The following is a 22,146-nucleotide window of genomic DNA, read 5'->3' on the forward strand; positions in this document are numbered from 1 at the left end:
GAACACAAACAGACAAAAACTGAGGCAATGCTGGAAGTGTAATGTTCACAAAACAACCCAGTAATAACTAATATTAGGAATCTGGGATTAACAGATACACACTACTATATATAAAATAAACAAGGGCCTGCTGTATAGCACAGTAATAACCAATGTCTTATAATAACCTATAATAGAAATGAATCTAAAAAGAATACATATACATATATATATATTTATATATATATATATAAACTGAATCTCTTGGGCTATACACCTGAAACATTGTAAATCAACTATACTTTCATTAAAAAAAAAAAAAAAAGTGAAAGGCAACTGGAGTGTAAGACCTGGAAGGGAACTTTCAGAAAATAAGTTTAGAGAAACAGGCTTGAGGAGAAAGAAATGGCAACCCACAGTGGTATTCTTGCCTGGAGAATGCCATGGACAGAGGAGGCTGGCAGGCTATAGTCCATGGGACTGCAAGAGTCAGACATAACTTAGTGACTAAACCATCAGCATGTTGTAAAAAGCATTGACTGTTTCAAACAATGATGTGATACAATCACATCTAAACTCTAGTTATCAGCGTGGGAGTGGATTGAAACAGAGAAACCCAGAGCTGGGGAAACCAAGCTGAAGAAAACAGAACTAGGACACAACTAAATAGAGAAGGAAAGAAAGACCCTTGACTATTACAGTACCAACAGACTATAATATTTTCCAAGGATTTACCGTGCATTTTCAAGACGACTGCTTTTCAAAACATAGTGTCATTTCACCTGCCCTAGACTCTGTTCAGTCACTATTACAATCCCCTATTGCTTACTCCTTGGAAGAAAAGTTATGACCTACTTAGACAGCATGTTGAAAAGTAGAGACATTACTTTGCCAACAAAGATCCGTCTAGTCAAGGCTATGGTTTTTCCAGTGGTCATGTATGGATGTGAGAGTTGGACTGTGAAGAAAGCTGAGCGTCAAAGAATTGATGCTTTTGAACTGAGGTGTTGGAGAAGACTCTTGAGAGTCCCTCGGACTGAAAGGAGATCCAACCAGTCCATTCTGAAGGAGACCAGCCCTGGGATTTCTTTGGAAGGAATGATGCGAAAGCTGAAAATCCAGTACTTTGGCCACCTCGTGCAGAGTTGACTCATTGGAAAAGACTCTGATGCTGGGAGGGGTTGGGGGCAGGAGGAGAAGGGGACGACCGAGGATGAGATGGCTGGATGGCATCACTGACTCGATGGACGTGATTCTGAGTGAACTCCGGGAGTTGGTGATGGACAGGGAGGCCTGGCGTGCTGCGATTCATGGGTCGCAAAGAGTCGGACACGACTGAGCGACTGAACTGAACTGATTGATAGATAAGAAAACTAAGGCATGGAAAAATTAAAGAACTTCCCATGGTGACACGTAGATCAAGAGATTTTGAATCAAATCTGAGTCCAGAGGCACATCTATTGAGAAAGAGAAGATAAAGAGTTAAGGGGAGGGGTGGGGGGGGGCGCGGTTAGCAGCAAATCATTTCTCTCCATCTCTGCTTTCCACAAACAGTAGCCCTTTCATTAAACATTTTCATTACAGTAGAAAAAAAATAATGAATCCTTTGCAATGCTTCTAATTAATTTCACAGGCTAATAAAGAAATCGTGGTGCAGCTTAATGGAGATTCATTAACAATATTATGATATTGTACTATTTTAGAGGCTGAGAAAGATTCGTAGAGTACAATGGGTTTTTCTTCCTTAATTTTATCATCTTATCCTCAGTACTTTGCACAATGGAGCAGGAGGACTCACAATAATTTGTTAAATAGAGGCTTGGATGTCAACTAGACCAATCTTGTTTTGCAAATGACAAATCTGAGACCCAGTTAATCTTATGACTTGAGAAGGCAGGGCACAAAACTCACATCTTCTGACTTCAGTAAGCCAAGAAAATTTTTATAAAGAATGCATTCATTTTAATAGAATGGTTATAGGAATAGCACAGAGAACCAACATTGCAAATATGTATTTGTACTAGGAAAGTACAGTCAACAGATGAAATGTACTATATCATAAAAAGTCGACAAAAAACATTTAGCTGCCACAGATAAGAAATTTATTGGTTTTAAAATGTCTAAAAACTGGCATTGTACAGAACAATTTAACAAATTTATTTGTACCTGTTCTAATGTGAAATTTCTGAAATTTATTTACTGAAACAGTTTGACTTGTCTTGGTTCTTTGTGCCTTATATTTATATTAAAATTCACACATGACTGAAAATGGAAAAATAAAATAACTTGCTGATATATGATTATATCACCTGTGTTTTCATTAATTATCATACACTTAAGTACCTTTGGGCCACATTGGGCCACACTGAAAACTATCAACAACAGGAAGAAGAAATCTGTTGTTGTTTACCTAGAAATGAAATATTACTTATAGAGGATTTCAGCAAGTTCTCCACATATGACTCTTTAGAGTCTAGTAAGTTGCTTTCTATTGGCCTTCTATAATTTATTATTTCATCAATATTCGTGTTAAAAAGACTTGAAAATTAGATGTGTTCCACAGTTTCTAGAAGTTGTGCATGCTAAGATGTTTGAAGGAGTTTAATTATCACTGAGAGGATATTCATAACTCCCAAGCTTAAAATCAGCCCTTAAATTGTACAAGTTAGGGAAAGGAAATTTTGCTGTCAATTTTCTGTGAATTTCATCCATGATGCAAAATACATTTTTCTTTCTTAATCTGGGCAAAATTATGTTTTTAATTATTAAAAATGTTCTAAAATGTTCTACATTGTCACCCTAATGTTAACCAGTTGTAGTACAACAGAGATGCAAAGATTTAATGATCTTTGAAAAATAAATTAGATATATTTGTGCACTTCTTGAGTCTCAAGCATATTTGTTTTGTTTTTACTTTCCTTCTCAAAAAGCAATTTAAAAAGTGAAGTCAATGTAGTATAAATATTTTGCTTTCCCATCAATTTCAAAGATAAAAGGGGTAGTTTAATGGAGTGTGAGAAACGGCATCAATTTTATAAAGACTTTTATTATCAGTGTGGAAGCTTTTAAGGACATTCCCTTTTGAAAAGAAAACAACATAAGAATACATTTTATACTCTATTTTTACATTGTTTTAAGACTACTATGCTGCCATGTTTTGCACACTTTTCTAGATTAATTAATTATTTCATAGGACTATAAATCAGCTTATGTGACTCAATATCAAACAATCAAACCAATCAAAAATTAGACAGAGGACCTTAACAGACATTTCTTCAAAGAAGACATACAGAGAGCCGAGAGGTACATGAAAAGATGCTCAACATCGCTAATTATTAGAGAAATGCAAATCAAAATCACAGTGAAGTATCACCTCACACTGGTCAGAATGGCCATTAAAAAATCTATAAACAATAGGCTGGAGAGGGTGTGGAAAAAAGGAAACCCTCCTATGCTATTGGTGGGAATGTAACTTGGTGCAGCCCTATGGAGTTTCCTTAGAAAGCTAAAAATAAAGTTACCATTTTTTTTGAGCCAGCAATTCCACTCTTGGGCATATATCCAGAGAAAAATGTGGTTCAAAAGGTTACATCCACCTCAGTGTTCATCACAGCTTGGTTTACCATAGCCAAGACATGGAAGAAATCTAAATGTCCATCAACAGATAGATGGATAATGAAGATGGGTACATATATACAATGGGACATTACTCAGTCATTAAAAAGAATAAAATACAGGATGCTTGGGGCTGGTGCATGGGGATGATCCAGAGAGATGATATGGGGTGGGAGGTGGGAGGGGGATTCAGGACTGGGAGCTTGTATACACCTGTGGTGGATTCATGTCAATGTATGGCAAAACCAATACAGTATTGTAAAGTAAAATAAAGTAAAAATAAAATTTAAAAAAAGAATAAAATAATGGCATTTGCAACATGGATGGATTGGGAGATTATCATACTAAGTGAAGTAAGTCAGACAAAGAAAGACAAATATCCTATGGTATCACTTATACATAGAATCTAAATAATACAAATGAACTTACTTACAAAACAGACTCATAGACTCAGAGAACAAATTTATGGTCACCAAGGAGGAAGGGATAGGAGGGAGGGATAGATTGGGAATTTGGGATTGATATGTGCACACTGCTATATTTAAAATAGATAACCAATGAGGAACTACTGTATAGTACAGGGAACTTTGCTCAATATTCTGTAATAACCTCAATGGGAAAACAATTTGGAAAAGAATAGACACTCTTATATATGTAACCAAATCACTTGCTGTGCAATTGAAACTAACACAACATTGTTAATCAACTGTACTCCAATATAAAATTAAAAAAAAAAATTAGACCAGAATACCAGCACCAAATCAGGACTAAGCAAAAGTACCATGGAGTGCCAGTATATTACACTTTGTGGTTGTTTATATCTGTGTGTGTGCTCAGTCGTGTCCAAATCTTTGCAATCCATGGGCTGTAGCCCGCCAGGCTGCTCTGTCCTTGGAATTTTCCAGGTAAGAACAGTGCTGTGGGTTGCCGTTTCCTCTTCCAGGGGATCTTCCCAACCCAGGGATCGAACTCACATCTTCTGCAGCTCCTGCATTGCAGGTAAATTTTTTACCACTGAGCCACTGGGGATCCCCTAACAAGACATAGTATTACAAATTCATAAAAAATGTTTCTCATGCATTTTCTCATCCTTTCAGTCAGATGTTAAATGACTTGAAAGCCTGAGTGAGATAGAAAGCTACAGATTGTATGCCATCTTCTAAACATACAACCCTGTTTGAAGTAGATTTCATATGGCTGGTTGCAGACTTTCCAGAGAGAGTTACACAGAATCTATCAGACTCTTAAGATCAACTAAATAATCAAATACACATTTGAGCACATTTCATACAAGGACTATGCACACCTCTGTAGAAACCATTACCTAAAGCTTTTGTTAATGATGAAAATTAGCAATCTTATCTGTCTACAGATAATAGAACTTGTGAAAATTTTCTCCAATAAACAGCTGTAGCAAATTATTTTCTATTTTGCATGCTGTGCTATTTTGAAATTTTAAAAACAAAATTAAGATGAACTTTTAATTGAGAAAAATAAGTTTTAATAACTTCACACATAGGTAGATCTAGATAATACAAATTACAAAAAGTAGAAACTATCAACATTCCAAAAGGTTTTTTTGATGTTTTATTTCACTTTGATGAGGTTTTATTTATCCACTTTTTATTTTATAAATTATGATTTTCTTGTCAAGTCTGAGATCACTGCTCAGCCCTGGATTCTGGATATTTAGATCAATGTGTTTTTCCTAAACATTTTATAGCTTTACATTTTATATTTAAGTCATGGATGCATTTTGAGGTTTGTTTTTTGTTTTTTTAAATAAGGTGTGAGATGTAAGTCAAGCTTTGCTTTTTGCCAGTGGATATCTGACTGCTCCATATGTCTTCAACCAGCTGTCCCCCCTCCACTGAATTGCTTTTGCACATTTGTCAAAAATCAGGTAAATCAATGTGGGCTTTTTTCATGTGTTCTCCATATTGAATCATTTATGTGTTTATCTCTTCAATAATATCACAATATAGATACTTGGTAAGACTTGCTGCTGCTGCTGCTAAGTCACTTCAGTCATGTCCATCTCTGTGCAACCCCATAGACAGCAGCCCACCAGGCTCCTCCGTCCATGGGATTTTCCAGGCAAGAACACTGGAGTGTGTTGCCATTGCATTCTCCTGGTAAGACTTAATATAGGGTAGAATGATTCCTTGAGCCTTCTTCTTTGTCAAGATTGTTTCAACTATTCCATGACCTGAGCATTTTGGTATAAGTTTCAGAATATATTAGTCTATATGAATGAAAAGCTTTGTGGGAATTTCGATAAGAATTGTATTAAACCTTTAAAAAGTTTTTGAGAGAATAAATGTCTGCTATGTTGAGTGTTCTAATTCATGAACACAATACATCACTCCATTCATTTAGGGGAATGTTCAATGTTAGAACTTGGGGAAGTTCTTTCAGCAATACTGGTAATTTTCATTTTATAGATGTTATTCAGTGTTTTAGAAAATGTATGCCTCAATTCAAGTTATCAGCTAGTAGGAACTAATTCTACAATTACATCATCATATAGATTGTTCTGGCTCAGAGGTTAAAGCATCTGCCTGCAATCTGGGAGACCTGGGTTCAATCCCTGGAGACTGAAGATTCCCCTGGAGAAGGAAACAGCAACCCACCCAGTATTCTTGCCTGGAGAATCCCATGGAAGGAGGAGACTTGTGGGCTACAGTCCATGGGGTCCAGTCGGACACGACTGAGCGACTTCACTTTCACTTTCATAGATTGTTCTTACATTTGCACTTATATATTTCTTTCTTTAACAGAAATATAGTTAATGACAGTATTATGTTTCTTTCAGACATACTACATAATGATTTGAAATTTGCATAAATTATGGAACTATCAACATCTAGCAATCAGCTGTCCTCAAAGTTATTACAGTATTATTGACCAGATTTCTTATGCTGTATATTTCATCCTGGTGACATTCATTATATAAGTGGAGGTTTGTACCTCTTAAACCACTTCATCTATTTTTTTCCAGTCCTCCACTTTCTTCCCTCTGGCATTCAGCCATGTACTCTCTGTATCTTTGGGTGTGTTTTCATTTTGTTTTGCTTATTTGTATTTTTTAAATTAATTATGTATTTTTAATAATAACACCACTTTATAATCTAAATGGAAATCTAAAACTATATTCATCTCTGAGATACTCTTTTTTGTACTAACAAATTCATTCTATACAGTATATTGTTCTCAAAAGCTTCATACATGCTAGGTTCAACTGTAAGAGATGTTTTCTAAATTTATTTTGATAACCTGAGTTATTATAAGTAGATGAGGTCACCAAGTACAGTTGTTTAGCAGTTAGTGTTTAAGAATTAGCCAAATGACATATCATTGTTTAAACAAAATAAGTCATAAATGTATAAAAATAATAAATCATAGAGTATTAGCATAACAGTAATTTCTTATTGATCTGATATTTACTTACATAATAAATAAATTAATGAACAATGGTGTAGCCTGAAGATTGTTTATGCCTACTACCAATGTCAGCTAAGCCCCTCCAAAAGACATATATTAGTATACACATGTTCAGTTTTTGTATTAATTTTATGAGCAGTACTTTTTGCTTCCCATTTTAAGTTGAGTCTAATCAGCAGGTGACATTTTCAGACTCTAGTTTCTTTCACTGAGGCTTACTTCCTTTCATTTCAGTAAGCATGACTCTCTTCTAGACTACAAGTAAGAAATACTTGATTTATCTTTATTTTTGAAGTGCACTATTCATTGAGGGCTTGATTATTCCTCATTTTTCTCATGACATTTCTAAAGTCTTTTTTACTTTCTATAAAAATATGTGTCATATATGACCTATTTCACTTGCTTCCTGAGTTTAAACCTCTTTCACTTCCAATTAATTCAAATTAAGTAAATTAGTTGAATATTAGTGCTCAAACATTTATTTGACTCCTCTACTAGAATATGATCTCATTGGGGAGAGGGATAAATCGGAAGATTGGGAGTAACATATACACACTACTATATATATATATATATATAAAATACATAATTAATAAGGACCTGTTAGAACTGGACATGGAACAACAGACTGGTTCCAAATAGGAAAAGGAGTATGTCAAGGCTGTATATTGTCACCCTGCTTATTTAACTTATATGCAGAGTACATCATGAGAAATGCTGGAATGGAAGAAACACAAGCTGGAATCAAAATTGCTGGGAGAAATATCAATCACCTCAGATATGCAGATGACACCACCCTTATGGCTGAAAGTGAAGAGGAACTAAAAAGCCTCTTGATGAAAGTGAAAGAGGAGAGTGAAAAAGTTGGCTTAAAGCTCAACATTCAGAAAACGAAGATCATGGCATCTAGTCCCATCACTTCATGGGAAATAGATGCAGAAACAGTGGAAACAGTGTCAGACTTTATTTTTTTTTTCTGGGCTCCGAAATCACTGCAGATGGTGACTGCAGCCATGAAATTCAAAGACGCTTACTCCTTGGAAGAAAAGTTATGACCAACCTAGATAGCATATTCAAAAGCAGAGACATTACTTTGCCAACTAAGGTCCATCTAGTCAGGGCTATGGGTTTTCCTGCAGTCATGTATGGATGTGAGAGTTGGACTGGAAGAAGGCTGAGCACTGAAGAAGTGATGCTTTTGAACTGTAATGTTGGAGAAGACTCTTGAGAGTCCCTTGGACTGCAAGGAGATCCAACCAGTCCATTCTGAAGGAGATCAGCCCTGGGATTTCTTTGGAAGGAATGATCCTGAAGCTGAAACTCCAGGACTTTGGCCACCTCATGTGAAGAGTTGACTCATTGGAAAAGACTCTGATGCTAGGAGGGATTGGGGGCAGGAGGAGAAGGGGACGACAGAGGATGAGATGGCTGGATGGCATCACTGACTCGATGGACGTGAGTCTGAGTGAACTCCGGGAGTTTGTGATGGACAGGGAGGCCTGGCATGCTGCGATTCATGGGGTCGCAAAGAGTTGGACACAACTGAGCAACTGAACTGAACTGAACTGAACTGATACAGCTCAGGGAACTCTACTCAATACTTTGTAAAGGCCTATATGGGATAAGAATCAGAAATGTGTGAATATATGTATATGCATAACAAATTTGCTTTGCTGTACACCTGAAACTAACACAACATTGTAAATCAACTATACTATAAACAAATTTTTTTAGAAAATAGGAAAAAAACAGTAAATTCTATAAACTATATTGATCTTTGTCATAGGCAACAAGCATGTTAAGATATAAGTAAAGATATATATAATCTCCCAAAATAATAATATGATATCATTTCCTATATGAGTTTTAATACAAATATTACTTATTCATTGACAACCTACTATCTGTTATGCAGGTCAGGAACCAACAGTTAGAACTGGACAAGGAACAGCAGACTGGTTCCAAATAGGAAAAGGAGTACATCAAGGCTGTATATTGTCACCCTGCTTATTTAACTTATATGCAGAGTACATCATGAGAAACACTGGTCTGGATGAAGCACAAGCTGGAATCAAGATAGCCAGGAGAAATATCAATAACCTCAGATATGCAGATGACACCATCCTTTATGGCAGAAAGTGAAGAAGAACTAAAGAGCCTCTTGATGAAAGTGAAAGTGGACAGTGAAAAAGTTGGCTTAAAGCTCAACATTCAGAAAACGAAGATCATGGCATCTAGTCCCATCACTTCATGGCAAATTGATGGAGAAACAGTGGAAACAGTGAGAGACTGTGATTTGGGGAGGCTTTAAAATCACTGCAGATGGTGACTGCAGCCATGAAACTAAAAGACACTTACTCCTTGGAAGGAATGTTATAACCAACCTAGATATCATATTGAAAAGTAGAGACATTACTTTGCCAACAAAGGTCCATCTAGTCAAGGCTATGGTTTTTCCAGTAGTCATGTATGGATGTAAGAGTTGGACTATAAAGAAAGCTAAGTGCCAAAGAGTTCATGCTTTTGAACTGTGGTGTTGGAAAAGACACTTGAGAGTCTCTTGGACTGCAAGGGGATCCAATCAGTCCATCCTAAAGGAGATCAGTCCTGGGTATTCATTGGAAAGACTGATGTTGAAGCTAAAACTCCAATACTGTGGCCACCTGATGCGAAGAGCTGACTCATTGGAAAAGACCCTGATGCTGGGAAAGATTGAAGGCAGGAGGATAAGGGGATGACAGAGGATGAGATAATTGGATGGCATCACCAACTCAATGGACAGGAGTGTGGGTAAACTCCAGGAGTTGGTGATGGACAGGGAAGTCTGGCATGCTGCAGTCCATGGGGTCACAAAGAGTCAGACACAACTGAGCGACTGAACTGAACTGATGGATTCTGTAAGTATTCAAAGAAAAACATAATCATACCGCTGAATTTTTTTTATGTGTTATACTCCCTAGAAATAATATTAATCTCATACCTATACATATAATCATACTTCTATCTTAGAATCATGTCAATTGGCAAAGAAAAGTCAAATAATGTTGAGACAGGATATGATCAGAATAAAATACATATTGCCAGTTGTACCCTGTATAATAACAATTGTCCAAACTGCTAGAAGCTAAAATTCAGCTCATGTACTTCACCAAAGCATGTGCATTAGTTTCATTTACCCAAAGAGCACTGTTTTCACAAAGATTTAATATAGACATATAATAGATGCCTTGTGTGGCATATCAGAAGTGATGGTGTTCTCTAAGTTTCCCTCCAGCTTTAAAATTCTAAAGAGGTTCCAAGGAGAAAGACATGATCAGACATGAATATGTTGGAACAAGCTTCATGCACCAAGTAGAACTTAAACTGGGTCTTGAAGAATTAGTATAGAAAAGATTAGGCACCAAATTGCTAGTGAAAGAAAAATAAACTTTTAAGACACAACGTTGAGAATGTATGTACTGTATTTAAGGAAAAGAATTACTGCTAGGAACCTGTAAATCTACATTCAGGTAACTATATTCTCAATAAACAATTTTTCGATGCAGGGGTGAAATAGACTTTGAAGAATAAATTGAATTCTCCTGTGTGTAGATTAGGAGATAAGAAAGTAAACAGAAAAACCCTAGAAATTACTGAGAGTAAAATGTTGGACCATGCCCAGAGAGCACCAAGCAACACAGGTGAGATGACTAAAGGTAGCAGACAGCTAACATAAACACTTTTGAAATTTTACATCTTCAGAAGTACAATTTCCTTTGCAGATGATCAGCAGATCAATGCCTCTGTTGTGTAAAAAGAAATATACAGATCTTTCCATCTGCTAAGCCTCCACAGTTGCTGAAATGTTTTCGCCACTGATATTATGAAGAAATGGTTACTCACACACAAACAAATCAGCTATAATGGCATTGCTTGCTCAAACATAGCTGATCATTTACTAAAAAAATTATGAGCGTGTTGCCTACCGTGTTTGGCAACAATCCACAAAACTAATACCATTTTATGCCTCAAGGTTTTTGCTAATATAAATACATTTTTCAGGGTAGGAATAATTTGAGAAACCACAGTGTTCTGTAGCTCATCATTGGAAATGATAATTAGCACATCAGTAAATTACCTGTAGAATTTCCATGAACAAGAAAATAATGTTATCTCACTCAGTGCAGCAGGCTGATATGAATTATGACTTTCATAAAAATGAACCCTTATGATTATCCACCAAAGGTGTGAATCCATGACAGTGATGTTACTATTCCAGAAGCTCATTATTCTGAAGTACAGAATAATGTTCATAGAATATTTTCAAGTCCCTAAAATTGCTTGAACATAAGTATGTCCTGCTCCATTTCCTTCCCTCTGAGATCAGGGTGCTAAACATTTCATTTTTTCCCTTTGTTTAGTTGGTATCCTTAAATACTCCAAGAAAATCTCTTCAAATGTATTTACAGAAGATTACTATTGTATCATAACTTAATTTTACTGATTAAAATTTCAAGAAGAAAGCTGGTTAAAAGGCTCATGATATGAAATGTGCCAGGTACATAGATATGCAATTGTCATCTGCACAGTATTTACACAGTACTTTACATTTCAAAACAGCTTTTAAAATTTAAAAAACATGCCTCTTTCTTCACTTTTCAGTGATAATTTTATCTTTTATCACTAAGTAGTTTACAAAACGGAAATGTGGGTTTTTTCTGTTTTTCTGCTAAAAATTATTAAGGATAGAATATCTCTCATCTGAGTGCTTTAAGTTACCCATTTAGAAATCTAAACATCACTGTGAATAATTGTTTTGCAAAAAAAAAAAAAATCATGAAATAATAGGATTAACATACTGAGGTGGGATTTTAAAAATAATCTAATCTTCAAAACCTGCCATGCTTAAATCCATTCTACATGGATCAGAGCAAGTTCTTTACTCTGTGTTTCAATAACTTCATTCACAAAAAACTGATTACCTTTAATACAGTATGTTCTGTCTTTATAGACTTATGGCAGCGGTTCTTTACATCCTCCGTAGGTTTTATCTACTGTTCCATGCTCCATGGATGGAGTTTAGCCTCTAGCTGGCAGTTCTTGAACACTGACATCTAGATAAGGTTTAGGAAAGCAGAACTCTCTTTAGTAAGCCCTCTAGAGATTAAGTCCTGCTACTGAGACCCAGTCCCCATAATTGAAATGCAACCTCCTACTCTAGGAGACCTCTGCTACCTCCTGTGGCCTGCAACCAGTCCTCTACTGGGAAGAGAGAATCTTATTGTTTCAGTTGCTGAAGGATCTTGGACAAGGTATTTCACGTAGCTAAGCCTCCATTTCCCCATCCGTAAAATGGGGATTAGAATAACTATTTCATAAAGTTATTATGAGGATTAGATGGGACAATGCTTTTGAGTGTTTAGTGCATTTCCTAGAATATGGTAAGTACTCATTTGTTGTTGTCCAACTCTTTGCAACTCTGTGGACTACAGCATGCCAGGTTCCTCTGTCCTTTACTATCTCCTGGAGTTTGCTCAAACTCACATCCATTGAGTCATGTCTGACCATCTTATTCTGTCACCTCCTTCTCCTTTTGCCTTCAATATTTCCCAGCATCAGGGTCTTTTCCAATGAGTCCACTCTTCACATAAGGTGGCCAAAGTATTGAAGCTTCAGCTTTAGTATCAGTTCTTCCAATGAATATTCAAGATTGTTTCCCTTTAGGATGGACTGGTTTGATCCCCTTGCTGTCCAAGGGATTCTCAAGAGTCTTCTCTAGCACCACAATTTGGAAAGATCAAAACACTCATAAGCATTCAGTTCGGTTCAGTTCAGTCGCTCAGTCGTGTCCAACTCCCTGCAACCCTGTGAATCGCAGCATGCCAGGCCTCCCTATCCATCACCATCTCCCAGAGTTCACTCAAACTCACGTCCATCGAGTCGGTGATGCCATCCAGCCATCTCATCCTCGGTCGTCCCCTTCTCCTGCCCCTAATCCCTCCCAGCATCAGAGTCTTTTCCAATGACTCAACTCTTCGCATGAGGTGGCCAAAGTATTGGAGTTTCAGCTTTCACATCATTCCTTCCAAAGAGCACCCAGGGCTGATCTCCTTCAGAATGGACTGGTTGGATCTCCTTGCAGTCCAAGGGACTCTCAAGAGTCTTCTCCAACACCACAGTTCAAAAGTATCAATTCTCATATGCATTAGTTAATATTAATTCACCATCTCAGACAAATTTCTTTTCTCTAATATTCTCTCCTGGCTTAGAAAACACAAATATGTGTATAACGGCCAAGAAAAAATATCCATATATTTAGGATATAATACACAAAATTTTGTAAACAATGTCTGTCTGTAAATGTTAGCACATAAATGCAAATAAACACTTATCTGGCTTCAACAGCAGGTGGATTTAGGTAAGCAGAACACAGCTAAATGACTGGGATTGTGTCCATTTTACCAATACATTTTATAATATGCTGTCTATATTTTAATTGCAACACCTGCTGCTAATTTCTGAAAGGAAAATTTTTGTTTTATACTTTAATTAGATTAGCTGAATAAATATTGCCATGTAGTTACCCATTACATTTTCTACAGCTATTTAGTGTTTCTGTAAAAATCTTTTCATTTTAAGAAATACAGTGGCAAAATTTAACTTAAAAATTCTATCAAGCATCCTACTAAATGCATGGTTAGCTAGCCTACATGATGATATTAAGATAAAAAGTTATTGTCCTGCCCTAAAACCCAGGAGATCTTCAGGCAAGTAAGACAAATTAGAAAGATTTTGCAATAATTATGAAAAGAATAGGGATGAATGAAGGAAGGATAAACTGAAGGAAAAAGGGAGATACTAACAAGAAAATGTTACTAAGATAAATCAAGAGCATTTGCAAACCAACTGGGTGTGGAGAATGGGGAAGAATGAGGAATAAAAATATTTTCCTTTTTTTCTAACTCAAAACCACTGAGTTAGTAAACCTTGTCAAGTCTATCCTGACAACTCTAAAATTAGAGGCAAAATAAGAACGTAATCCTCTTAAGTTAGATAAATCTGAGTTTAAGCCTCAGTTCCACCATTTGTGATCCATAGGACTGTGGGAAAACTTGTTAGTTTCCTTGAGATTGGATTTTGTAGACTGTGAAATAGTGATGATCCCTGAATTGGGTTATCTCTATCACTCAACTCAAATGAAAATATGCAAAAAGACCCCTTAGGTTTTTTTAGTAAGATGGTAATACCATGCAGTTATCAGAGGCAGGAAAGCAGATCCCTGGAAAGCTTTGAGGCAGGTGGGTAGTTCAGATAATAATATATTATATTTAAGAAAGCAGCATGATAAGCAGGTGTCAATATCTCAAAGGCCATTTGAAGTAGCCTTGGTCCTCAGAAAAACAGTTGAGCTAAACACAGAAACAAAAATACAAAAGCAAACAAACAAACAAAAGCTTTAAGAATCATCTATGCAACTCTGATGTCTGAAGCTATGAGAATGTATGAGAAGGTCAAGAAGTTTAAAGTATTTGCCTTATTTTTTAAAAGGAGAATAATGCAGTGACTATTTCATCACTTATAAACTCTTTCATTCACTAACTAATTTCATGTTTGGGAACACATGTACACCCATGGTGGATTCATGTCAATGTATGGCAAAACCAATACAGAATTGTAAAATAAAAAATAAATTTAAAAAAATTAAAAATAAAAAAAATAAAAAATTTGAAAACATACTATATGCTAAATACAGAGCTAAGCCCTGCCTTCACAAACATGACAAATTATTTTCCCTCAAGAAGCTCATCTAAAAAAAAGCAAAGAAAGAAAAGTTTGTTGCATGCAAGAAAATATAAATACGTAAAATGTGCCAATATTTTTGAAGTATAGTTGATTTACAATGTTGTGTTAATTTCTGCTGCACAGCAAATTGATTCAGCTGTACATATGTAGGCATTCTTTTTTTATATATTCTTTTCCATTATGGTTTATCATAGGATACTAAATACAGTTCTCTCTGCCATACAGTAAGACCTTGTTGTCTATCCAAGAAGTCCATCTTTTAAAGGTAGAATCACACTTGAGCACAAATATTTTTAATTTCACAACAAGTAATAGGGCATTGAGGCTCTGCTCCTGAAATTTTCTTAGGGGCAAGGGAGATCATCAAGAAAAGCTCACAGAGCTAAGCTGATGCTTAAAGAATTGAGGAATAAATAATCTGCTAAAGAGGTAAAAAGCATTCACAGAAAGTGAATTAATTCCTGCACTTACATACACACAAGGGCATAAAAGCCCATGAGGTGTCCATGAAACAGCAAACCATGGCCAATGGCTGGAGTCCAGGGATGGTGAGGGAGAAAATTAGAGATAGGGAAAGGAAAGATCACAAACTGCAGATTCTTAAGGAATTTGGTTGCTTTTTCTCTGTAGATGATGAGAAGCCATTAAAGGACAGAGCATCCAGAAAGCTGGATACAAATAAATTAAATTTTGTATTTTAAATCAAAAGATTACTGTCACCAAAATTCACCATGGCAACAAATATTTTCATGTTGTGAAAAAAATAGCTGAAATTGTTTTGACAACTAACAAAATATTTTTTGTGTTAAAGAAAAAGAGTCCTATGAGTCTGTGGCAGATGGCAAAAAAAAATGGCCTTTCAGTGGCTCCCATCAGAAAGGAAAATCTATTCTTCCCTTCCCTTCTGGAATCTGGAATGACCTTGTTATTTTGCATGAGCCGTTAGAATGTGGAGGAAACAATTTCATGTGAATGCTAAGCCAGTCCATTTTACCCACTCCACCTTCTCTTGGAATCCTGTTACCACTGTAAGAGAAAGTCCAGGTTGGCCTGCTGGAGGGCGAGAGATATGTGGGGCAGACATGAGCTGAAGCTTAAACAATTATCCTCCCATTCACCTGGCTGCTGACCACAGTAATATCGATGAATCCAGCCAAGACCACCAAAACTGCTGTTCCAAGAATCAAGGACAAAATAAAGGACATTATTTTAAGCCACTAAATCTTAAAAGCAATTTGTTACACAACAAAGAAAACTGAGACACCGCAAATGGAATGTTTTCATTTATTGTTCTTTCTGTAACAAATTTGAGCCACACCATTTGGTAGTCAATCATTCATGTTCAGTTAGCTATTCATATACACAATGTAATAAAATTAATTAAGTTAGATTCCAGTCATTTGAAATTATATCATTCAAACAAGGTCTGGGGCTATTTTGGTTTGGCCTAAGAAAAAGATTTTGCTAGAGCCAATGAATAATATATACAGGACTTGAGAGGGAGAATTTATCCTACTTACTAAAATAAATTGTTTTCAAGTACTTAGAATTTTTATTAACACAAAATAACAGAAAAACTAATGGACTAAGTCAAATCATTCTTAACTTCACAACAGTTCATTAGCTTAGAATGTTACAACTTATACAATAAAGCAGTAGAATTGCAGTTGAAAAGAATATTTTGCTTTTCTTACTTTGTTGATTCAAGTGGCTTTTCCTCTTATCTGGTATGACATTAGTGAAATGTTTCTGATATTTGCCAGTCGATAATTCTATTGATGAGTAGGCATGTACATATTTCACACTTGTGATAACCTATCTATATACCCAAAAACCTTAAGTCTGTCTCCTTATTTGTGCTATGTCCCTTGCATTTTAAAGACAAATACTCCAAAGATTGCTTCTCAACATCAAGCCCACGATTTGAGTTCACCATTCTCAGTTCAGTTCAGTTCGGTTCAGTTCAGTCGCTCAGTCATGTCCGACTCTTTGTGACCCCATAAATGGCAGCACGCCAGGCCTCCCTGTCCATCACCAACTCCCGGAGTTCACCGAGACTCACATCCATCGAGTCAGTGATGCCATCCAGCCATCTCATCCTCTGTCGTCCCCTTCTCCTCCTGCCCCCAATCCCTCCCAACATCAAACTCTTTTCCAATGGGTCAACTCTTCGCGTGAAGAGGCCAAAGTACTGGAGCTTCAGCTTCAGCATCATTCCTTCCAAAGAAATCCCAGGGCTGATCTCCTTCAGAATGGACTGGTTGGATCTCCTTGCAGTCCAAGGAACTCTCAAGAGTCTTCTCCAACACCACAGTTCAAAAGCCTCAATTCTGTGGCGCTCAGCCTTCTTCACAGTCCAACTGTCACATCCATACATGACCACAGGAAAAACCATAGCCTTGACTATACGGACCTTAGTCAGCAAAGTAATGTCTCTGCTTTTTAATATACTGTCTAGGTTTATATACTATCATAACTTTTCTTCCAAGGAGTAAGCGTCTTTTAATTTCATGGCTGCAGTCACCATCTGCAGTGATTTTGGAGCCCCCAAAAATAAAGTCTGACACCATTTCCACTGTTTCCCCATCTATTTCCCATGAAGTGATGGGACTAGATGCCATGATCTTAATTTTCTGAATGTTGAGCTTTAAGCCAACTTTTGCCCTCTCCTCTTTCACTTTCATCAAGAGGCTTTTTAGTTCCTCTTCACTTTCTGCCATAAGGGTGGTGTCATCTGCATATCTGAGGTGATTGATATTTCTCCCGGCAATCTTGATTCCAGCTTGTGTTTCTTCCAGTCCAGCGTTTCTCATGATGTACTCGGCATATAAGTTAAATAAGCAGGGTGACAATATACAGCCATGACATACTCCTTTTCCTATTTGGAACCAGTCTGTTGTTCCATGTCCAGTTCTAACTGTTGCTTCCTGACCTGCATACAGGTTTCTCACGAGGCAGGTCAGGTGGTCTGGTGTTCCCATCTCTTTCAGAATTTTCCACAGTTGATTGTGATCCACACAGTCAAAGGCTTTGGCATAGTCAAGAAAGCAGAAATAGATGTTTTTCTCGAACTCTCTTGCTTTTTTGATGATCCAGCGGATGTTGGCAATTTGATCTCTGGTTCCTCTGCCTTTTCTAAAACCAGCTTGAACATCAGGAAGTTCATGGTTCATGTACTGCTGAAGCCTGGCTTGGAGAATTTTGAGCATCACTTTACTAGCGTGTGAGATGAGTGCAATTGTGTGGTAGTTTGAGCATTCTTTGGCATTGCCTTTCTTTGGGATTGGAATGAAGACTGACCTTTTCCAGTCCTGTGGCCACTGCTGAGTTTTCCAAATCTGCTGGTATATTGAGTGCAGCACTTTCATAGCATCATCTTTCAGGATTTGAAATAGCTTAATTGGAATTCCATCACCTCCACTAGCTTTGTTCGTAGTGATGCTTTCTAAGGCCCACTTGACTTCACATTCCAGGATGTCTGGCTCTAGATGAGTGATCACACCATCATGATTATCTGGGTCATGAAGATCTTTTTTGTACAGTTCTTCTGTGTATTCTTGCCACCTCTTCTTAATATCTTCTGCTTCTGTTAGGTCCAGACCATTTCTGTCCTTTATCACCATTCTAAGACCGTATTATTTCATTTAACTTATTAAGAAGGAAAGTATTCTGGTCAAATTATGGACTGTGAAATCTAGATTAAGGGGAAAGTAAATATAGGGGGAGATTTTTGAATATGTGGCCTTTGAACATGACACTTCATAATATAGAGTGGTTTTTATTGTTTTAAATCTTTCATACCTTCTTATAGCATACAGCAATATCTGAAAATTCCTATTTTCCTACACCTTCTACTATACCAGAAAAAAATATTGTTAAAAGTATTGCCAATTCCTCAAGCAAAATCTGATAATATATTATTTAATTTGCACTTATTTTATCATAAATGAGGTTGAATATATTTTCATTTGTTGTTGTTCAGTTGCTAAGTTGTGTCCAACTCTTTGTGACTCCATAGACTGCAGCCCACCAGGCTTCCCTGTCCTTCACTATCCTCCAGAGTTTACTCAAACTTATGTTCACTGAGTTAGTGATGCTATCTAACCACCTCATCGTCTGCCACCCTCTTCTCCTCTTGCCTTTCAATCTTTCCCAATATCAGGGTCTTTTCCAATGAGTCAGCTCTTCATCTCAGATGTCCAAAGTATAGGGGCTTCCACTTCAGCATCAATCCTTCCAGTGAAATTTTTCTTGTCAATTTCCTAGTCACATACTTTTTAATATAAAATAATACTTTTTTGCTAAAAATTGCTAACCACTATCTGAACCTTCAGTGATTTGAAGTCTTTTTGCGAGGGTCTTGCCTCAATGGCTGGAGAGCGTCACTGACTCGATGGACGCGAGTCTGAGTGAACTCTGGGAGTTGGTGATTGACAGGGAGGCCTGGCGTGCTGTGATTCATGGGGTCGCAAAGAGTCAGACACAACTGAGCGACTGAACTGAACTGAACTGCCTCAATGTTGATGGCTGCTGAGTGATAAGGTGGCAGGAGGCTGGGGTGGATGTAACAATTTCTTTTCTTTTTTTTTAATTGGAGTACACTGATACACAATGTTGTGTTAATTTCAGGTTTTCAGCAAGGTAAATCTCAAAAGGCACATGAAAAGGTGTTCAACATCATTAATTATTAGAGAAATGCAAATCAAAACTACAATGGTCACACTGGTCAGAATGTCATCAAAAAATTCTACCAACTATAAATGCTGGACAGGGTGTGGTAGGAATTAAGATTCTAAAGGAAATAGTAGTGGGGAGGCTAGGCAGAAAAGGGCAGAGGAAGCAGTTAGTCTATTTCCCAGTGAAAATTTACAAAAGAAGTAAGGGGCAAAGTAATGATTCTCAAAGTATGGGTGCCTGAACCAACAGCAGCAGTCATATTCCTGAGAACTTTTTAGGATTGCAAAACTTCCAGCCCTGCCTCAGAGCTACTGAATCAGAAACTCTGGAGTAAAGCCTGAAATCTGCGTTCAACCCCACCCTCCAGGTGACTAAAGTACACTCAGATTTAAGGACTATTAGTCTTAAGAACCATGTCTCACCTGTATAAAGAAACAGATTACATATTATTTCCAGGTTGTTGCAGTTTGTCTCATCTCTCTTGGTATGCAACCCTATCTTGCTCACCATCATTATATGGCAGTTAATTTAAAGCTTCTTAGAGTGGGAGTACTCTAAAATTTCCTTTAAAAATAGAAATACTTATGCTCCTGCTTAGAAGGTCAATCAATTTTTAATATTGGACTTCCTGAGCCTGCTCAGAAATCAAAACTTTAAAAGAGGACATTTTTTTCACTTCCAGATAATTACCTGCAGTCTCTTCCAGAAGATTATTCATTCATTCACTCATTTCTTCATTCACACTTGTACCATGTGCCAGGGCATTACCTGCCACTGGCATATGAAATGTAGCCAACAGATATGAGCAATGCCCTTCCAGAAGTTAAGACTCTAGAAAGAATGATTGATATACATCAGAAAGTCACACATTCTAACCTATGCTAGATGTTATGATGGAAAAGTATAGGAAGCTATTTGAGAAAGGGGATGTAATTCCTGAATCCAGGGAAATGTTCCCCAAACAAGTAACAGACAGAGGACAATACCAAGACTGTTCTCTAGATGTCTGTCCATCTCCTCAAAGAATAACCAGACACTCTTCTGGGGAAAGTCAGGGTTGGCAAGAAAAAAAAATTCGGCTATCTTTCTCTTCCTTTGGGATAAAAATAAAAATGAAAAACATACCTTACCATGGTACTTATTCCTTCTGTCTGATTATTTTCAGAATTATTATTATTAGGTAAAAGGTGTCAGCTCATCTATTTTGAATAAAAGGTGAATACGTAGTTATATCAACCTTCATTTATTTTAAAGATCAAGATGTAAACTGGATTTTCAATTGATGGAAATGTGGCAGATATGATTTACAACTTTGTTTCCATCAAATAAGAAGTGTAAGTATAGTAATAAGAAATATCCATCAAAACTAAGTTCAAATAGTTGAGGATACTCCAGAATAGAAGCCGTCAAGACAAAACTTTGTCACTATATCTAAAGAACTGAAAAAGAAAGAAAGACCCCTAGGTTAAGAGCCAGAAATAGTAGCAGGCAGTGAAGTTGGTCAAGATAGGTCAAAGGAAAAAGAACTCCAAATTGTCCCATAACAAGTAAATAGAACAAAATCACATTTTTATACTCCGTTCCAGCAGTCAGCTGAAGATAGAAATATCAAAGTATCTACAGGGAAAGATCAGCATAAGGATAAGAAAATGTTTTCTACTAATCAAAATAATAGCATTATTTGTAGAGACAAAGGAGAGATTTTTACCAGAGGAAGAGTAGCATCACTCTCCCTGGAAAAAATGCAGATAGAAAGTAGGACTAATCTTATGGTCAGGCAAAATAGAGTGCAGCTTCCACAGCGAGACATATTTTTCTGTTTCTTGTATGGTGGTAGCTTTTTATATATTTTTTTGATTCTTCTGTTTTAACCTTCAAATCGCTAGTGCATTTTACATGGTTCTAAAACAAAACAAACAAACAAACAAAAAATGTAAGGAAATTAATGAAGGAAAAAAATCTCCCTCCTAGAACTGTCCTCTGTCTGCTCATCACTCCTCCCCCACGCTGTCCTCACCAGTACCAACATTATCACTGTGATGTGTGTATCCTTCCAAAATTCCTTCAGGTGTAAAAAAATAGGCATTTTTTCTATATTTTCTACCATTTTTATATCAGGTCAACATGCTGCACATCATGTTCAGTGTCTTATGCTTTTTACTTAAGGTATCTGAACAATCATTATGTGATATCACAGAGAGTTTCTTTTTTGTATTTTACAGTTGCACATCATTGCATTGTATTTGGAAGACTATAATTTATAACTAGTATCCACTTAGCATATATCTAGGTTGTTTCTAATCTTTTCCAAATACAAGTAATTCTCCAATGAATGGCCTTGTTTGTGAATCTTATTTTATGTGTGCAAGTATATTAGAGCAATAAAGCCCCAGAAACCAAAAGGATGTGTTGATTTCTGTTTGTCTTGCAATTTTGGTGAGTGAGTGAGTGAGAGTCACTCAGTCGTGTCCTACTCTTTCTGACCTCATGGACTGTAGCCCACCAGGCTCCTCTGTCTATGGAATTCTCCAGGCAAGAGTACTAGAGTGGGTTGCCATTTCCTTCTCCAGAGGATCTTCCTAACCGAGGGATCAAACCCGGGTCTCCTGCATTGAAGACAGATTCTTTACCATCTGAGCTACCAGGGAA

The sequence above is a fragment of the Oryx dammah genome, unplaced genomic scaffold, assembly GCF_014754425.2.
Source record: "Oryx dammah isolate SB20612 unplaced genomic scaffold, SCBI_Odam_1.1 HiC_scaffold_4, whole genome shotgun sequence".
In the NCBI taxonomy this organism is placed as follows: Eukaryota; Metazoa; Chordata; class Mammalia; order Artiodactyla; family Bovidae; genus Oryx; species Oryx dammah.